The sequence below is a fragment of the Crocuta crocuta genome, unplaced genomic scaffold, assembly GCF_008692635.1.
Source record: "Crocuta crocuta isolate KB4526 unplaced genomic scaffold, BGI_CrCroc_1.0 scaffold1077, whole genome shotgun sequence".
In the NCBI taxonomy this organism is placed as follows: domain Eukaryota; kingdom Metazoa; phylum Chordata; class Mammalia; order Carnivora; family Hyaenidae; genus Crocuta; species Crocuta crocuta.
The window spans coordinates 167,905-174,069 of record NW_027528413.1 but is presented as its reverse complement, the minus strand read 5'-3'; positions in this window follow the sequence as shown (position 1 = coordinate 174,069).

The following is a 6,165-nucleotide window of genomic DNA, read 5'->3' as shown; positions in this document are numbered from 1 at the left end:
ATGGGTACATTTTTTTCTAGGAAGGAGACAGGTCTTCCCCCAGGCAAACCCATTTGAATGCATAGCGCTTACCCACCCACTACCTGGAGTGGACATCTTCTTTTGATATTTTCTATCTGCTCATCCCTACTTGTCTTCCTTTTGGTAATAACACTCTCTGTTTTTTCCTTTGGTCCTGAGAATTTATAAATTCCTGTTTTGCTTTATGGATTTGCAGTAGCCCCACTCATTCTATGTATGAAGGAAAATGGGACATAATTCTACGAATTAAATCTGAACCAACTGCTACATCAGAGCATCTTACTGCAAAACAGGAAAGTTATGGATTTTCTCCCTCAAACCTTGCAGCTACTCTAGGAGCTGGATATTATTGTCCCCCCACTTTACACAGGAAGACACTGAGACAGGCTTCCAAATGAATAGCTAAAGGTCACATTGAGCCAGATCTCAAAGCAGAATTCTATTGCAGGCCCGTATAACTCTTAAGTTCCATGTTCATAACCACTTCACTGCTCCATTCTTGACACATTTATCAGGCATTGGCACTGTGGGGGAAGAAAGAAAGTGCTTGGGGACTGCCATCCTCCTTTGCCCAGCCTGTCTCATTATACTTCAGACAGCGTGTGGTGCGAGTGCGGAGGAAAAAGAGCCAGCTGACGCGTGGGATTGCCAAGCAACAGCTTATGAAACGAACTCAAACCATGGCAACCAAACACTGCGGACCCAGCAATAGCCTCATTTCATTTACAAGAGTAAGAGGAGGGCTTTGTCAACAACTGATGAGATAAATGAGAAGGTACAGACTACGCAAGTACAAGGAATTATCATTTTCCCCATCATCATTATTTTCAAAGCACACAATACCAAATAATCTATGAAAATGAGTCCTTGAAAAAAAATACAGAATTAAATGCATCATCATGTATACATCATGTATACATACATACAAACTATATATATGTACATTTTTGCAAAATGTCTATCTCTGATATTCAAAACCTCAACTATCACCCTTTATTTACTAGAGTAATTCATTTCAGGATGTTAAGGAGGGCAAACATATGAATACTCCTCATTCAAAAATCAATTTATTTACAAAGCACCTCCTAGTTAATGCCTCACAATAACTGGGTGCTTGGTATTGTTTTTCCCACTCCACAGGCAGGGGAAAACGTGACATGGGGACTGCAAATCAGTTTTCATGGGGTGCACAGTTAATAAAGCACATATCCAGGACACTCTCCTGCAAAAATGTCATAAATCTTGGAACCCTCTAAGAATCTGATCACATCTGCAGCCCCTACCCCTTGAAAAATGCACAAAAATCAAGTTGTGCACTACAGTTTGCCTTTAATTCAATGGGACTCACGGTTTTTCCTGATGTATATCCATGGACCCCAGCTGGAGGAACAATATTCATTTGTTTTTGACCATTATACACAGGGCTTTCAGGGCATCTCCCTTTTCTCCAGAGATTACATGAAGCCTCCCCAAAATACAGAGGGTTGTTAAGCTAGAAACCATGGAATGTTAGTAGTTGCAGGCAGAAGGGATTGGACATCACTGAATGGTTAATAATTTTGATCTATCCCAATTCTACCCTGGCCCCCCAAATTCTACCCGGATATCATTTCTTGTTCACTGCCTTGGTCAGATGCACAACCACCGGAAATGAGGAAAGCTGACATCTCTCAGTGAACAACTGATCCCAGAACAAGTGACTCTGTCTTTGGGTGTGTTTTGTTCACCTGTTGTGACCTGGACATTGTCACCTTGCTGTCAAGAAACCTCATGGTTATTCTAGTAATGGAAGGAATGGGGTTTTCACTTGATAGTGACTACCAAGCCAGTAGGATGGTGTCTTTTTTTTCTCAGAGAACCTAAAGTGGTTTGCTGAGGGCCCATACCAGGTAAACTCTTAAGTCTTTAATAATATAGGCCTTTGGCTGTAAACCCCTCCCACCTTAATAGCTTGTGATGGGCCTTCTGTAGCACTACAGACTCATTTCCTCTCTCAATCCTAAGGCCCAGACTAAAAGCTAATCAAGTGACCCTGTGGTCCTCCGGGCCATACCATAGTGATATTTGGAAATGAGAGGGAACCCAAATCCCGTGGGGAGAGAAGAAGAGAAACAGAAAGAGAGAGAGGGAGGGAGGGAGAGAAAAGGAAGGGGAGGGGGTGGGGAGAAGGAGGAAGAGGAGAAGGGAAAAAGGGAGAGACAGACAGACAGACAGACAAACAGAGACAGAGACAGAGAGAAAGTAGAGTATTTCTCCTTAAGGTTTCAGTGGAGTCTGAAATGGAGCTTGGAGTCCCCTGGGCCTTGAATGTCATCAGTATCTTTCTGCCTCCCTCTAAGCCCTCCCTTCAGTCTGGGATCTTTATCTAGGATGGCTGGTAATCCTTGGGACAGACTACATATTCTTCTATGCCTGTAGATAAGCCAGGTCCTTATCTCTTGGTATTCAAAAGACCTAAGATCCTACAACTCAAAAAGCCTTTCTTTCAGTCCTACTTTTCTCTGTGTAAATTTCCTGAAGTCTCTTCTGAAACTCAAAAGCTGATCTTGGGCTCTTTGATTCTATTTGCATTTCTGCTAAAATAACTCTACCCTAGGGCAGAAGCCTTGGACTTGCTGTGAATGAGGCAGGGCCAGGAGTACAAGGGCAAGCTAGAGCTAGGGGTGAAAAACAAAGGTTAATCATTCACAATGTCACACTTTCACAGAAAGAAAGAGAAATACATTTGCTAATAAACAGAGGTGTTCAAGAGGGGAAAGACCAAGCTAGATCCTAAAAGTGAGCCTCTGCCTCTTTGAATTCCTCCCCCAAGAAGAAGTTCCATGTGTAAATAGGAGAATTCAATCTTGTTTTTGCTCCCACTGGACATTCCATCTCCTATACACTAGCCATTACGATCTGGGAGGTATTGTCTTACATGTGCGTCATGTACATTCTCTCATTTAAATCTGTTAGTGGTATTATACCTCTAAGCAGATGAGGAAATGAGAATCAGAGAGAATGAGTAACTTGCTCTTCACACATAGCTAAGAATTTAAACTGGAATCTATTTTCTGCCAAGACCCATGCTAATAATCACCACGGCCTAACAGTTTCTTTGACCTTGGTTTCTAACAGGGTTGAAGGGTGGGAAAGTGACAGCCCTGCACAGCCCTGAGGTTACAGTGTGTCTGAAGCATGAAGGCGTCTTTGTGAGCTGGGCTTGGTTCCACTTGTCTACGACATCCAAAACATTACGAGAACGAGAGGGGCCAAACACTATTAGAAGGTGGTGTCCGCCATCACTAATGATGTCCCTTTAGATATGCACCGGGTGTGCAGAAAGTAATTAATATAACAGACTATATTAGCAGACTAAGACTACTGTCTTTAGAAAGCCTTGCTTTCAAGGCTGGCTCTTGGCTGGCATCTGAGAACTTGGCACTTAGAGACAGAATGCTGGCTGCCTAAAGATGTACTTGTCCTAATCCCTGGAACCTATAAACATGTTACTTTATTGCAAAAGGGATTTTGTAGATGTGATTGAGGTTAAGGGCTTTGAGATGGGGAGATGATCTTGAACTATCTAGGTAAGCCTAATCTAATCACACAGATCCTTAAAAGTGGAGAACTTTTCCCAGTTGTGGCCAGATGAGATGATAGAAGAGGGGCCAGAAATATGTGACTTGAGAAGAATTCTACTCACTGTTCTGGCTTTGAAGATGGAGACAGGGCTCACAAGCCAGGAATGTGGTGGCCTCTGGAGCTGGGAACAGCCTTCAGTTTATGGTCTGCAACAAAACAAGGACCTCTGAACTGAATTCCACCAGCAACCTGAGTGAGCAGGAACCAGACCCTCCCCTGGAGCCTCCAGAAGGAATGCAGCCATGCCCACACCTGGGTTTCAGCCTGGTGAGGCTGTGCTGGACTTCTGACCTCCAGAGCTCCAAGATAATAGTTTATATAGTTTAAGCCTCTAAGTTTGCGATGATTTGTCACAGCACCAATAGAAAATTAATACAGCACTTGATCTGTTCCCCAGTTGCTAAGTGTGGCACGCTGTGCCTAACCTGTTGGTATAAATGTCATATATGCTGAACACCTGTTTTCCTTCTGAAAGTCTGGAATTTTGGTACATGCCAGGCAGAGGGTCTAGTGACTATTCCCCCAGTTAAAAAAAAATAACTCCTGGGCACTGAGTTAACTTCCTTGGACAAAAACATTCCCCATGTGTTGTGCACTTCCACTCTTGGGGGGAAGTGTGCTTCCTCACAAAAGATAGAGAGCATAAAGAAGCCTGTGCATAGATTCCTTAAGATACCACCTGTATCTTTTTTTTCTTTGTTGACCTTATCATATATCCTGTTGCTGTAATAAACCTTAGCTGTGAGTACAATTATACACTGAGTCCCTTGAATCCTTCTATTGAATTCAGTGAATGTTTTGGGACCGTCAAAATGATGAGGGATGGCAGGCCACATTTTGAGTGGCCAGTGAGTTCCAAAGTGCTACAGCAAATGTGATCTGAAGGAAGGCCTTTACATGCCATGTCTCACTTGGGTTGGTGACTGGAGGCTGGGACCCTGCATCACTGGCATCCCTGTTGCTGGGCAACAGTGGTGTTTTCCAGAGCAGAGGAGGAGGGGGATCCTGATAGGAGGTGTCATATCCTCCACAGCAGAGACACACCTGCTCCCTCTGGTGGTCTGTGTTTTTCAATAGTTGTAGCCAGAGATGGGGATTTGCCATTCAGTGATGGGTAGAGCAGATCTCATCTGAAGCTGCTGGCTGAGCCTACTGCTAGATGTAAAAGTTCAATTCCAATGGGCCTTCACACCCAGCAATCTGGAGCAATTCTGCTGTCAGAATATTGCATACATTCCTCCTGGAAGTATGTCCTGAGTGCAGAATTTTTAAAGAAAGCATCTAGCTGAAAGTAAAATCTGGTGGTTACCTGCTTGGTCCCTCAGAATAGAGACATGGAATGTGTCTATTCAGGCGGAATCCTCCTGGAGGGGAGTCAGAAACCATACATAAAGCTGTAGTTTGGAGGGGCGCCTGGGTGGCTTAGTCGGTTGAGCGTCCGACTTTCGCTTAGGTCATGATCTCACGGTTCATGGGTTAGAGCCCCGCGTCGGGCTCTGTGCTGACTGCCAGCTCAGAGCCTGGAGCCTGTTTCAGTCTGTGACTCCCTCTCTCTCTGACCCTCCCCTGCTCATGCTGTCTCTCTCTCTCTCCTAGAAATAAATAAAACATTAAAAAAAATTTAAAAAAAAAAGCTGTAGTTTGGAATGAGGGAAGCTACCTCTCTTTTGATTTCTCTTAACAGGACAGCCTCCAAAGCTGTACCTCTTAGGCTTCTCCTGAGATTAGAGGCTCTAAATATCAGTGAAAACTTACAACTACATAAGGAAACTAGCCAGCCTAACTTGTCTCTTCATTCATATATTGAGGCACCAAGCTAGTGGCTGAAGTATACAGTGGTAAACCAAGCAGACATGCTCCCTGCCTGCCCCTAGGTAATGTCTAGCCTTAAAGAATCCTCCCATCTGGTATTACTAGATAATAAATACATAATTTAACAGAGTTAGACAGACCTAGATTGCCAGTAGTGCCTGGACCATATCTGCAAACTATTGCCAGACAGGGACATAGGATTCTGAAGCACATATGCTCACTATCCTCTCCCTAGGGACAGGGCATCACTCCCTGCCCTATTCAGCCTCTTCTGAGTAGCCTTTCTAAATTTCTGGAATCCCTGCATTAAAGTCCTACCTCCCTAAGGTGAAAAGCAGAACTCAGTCTAGGGGAAAGGTGTGAGCCCTAGGCTCCATCAAATGCTCGCCATCAAGATTTTGGGTCCGAAGTGGGCACCTGGGTGGCTCAGTCGGTTAAGTGTCTGACTTCAGCTTAGGTCATGATCTCTCATGGTCAGTGAGTTTGACCCTGCATCAAGCTCTATGCTGACAAATCAGAGCCTGGAGCCTGTTTAGGATTCTATATCTCCCTCTCTCTACCCCTCCCTCCCCCTCACGCTCTGTCTCTCAAAAATGAATAAACGTTAAAATAAGAAGACTTTGGGTAAGAAGAGAGAAACAAGTGAGAAGCCAATTTCCCAGTGGAATCCATGCCTAGTGAAAATCGTAGAGCATGACTAGAGATATT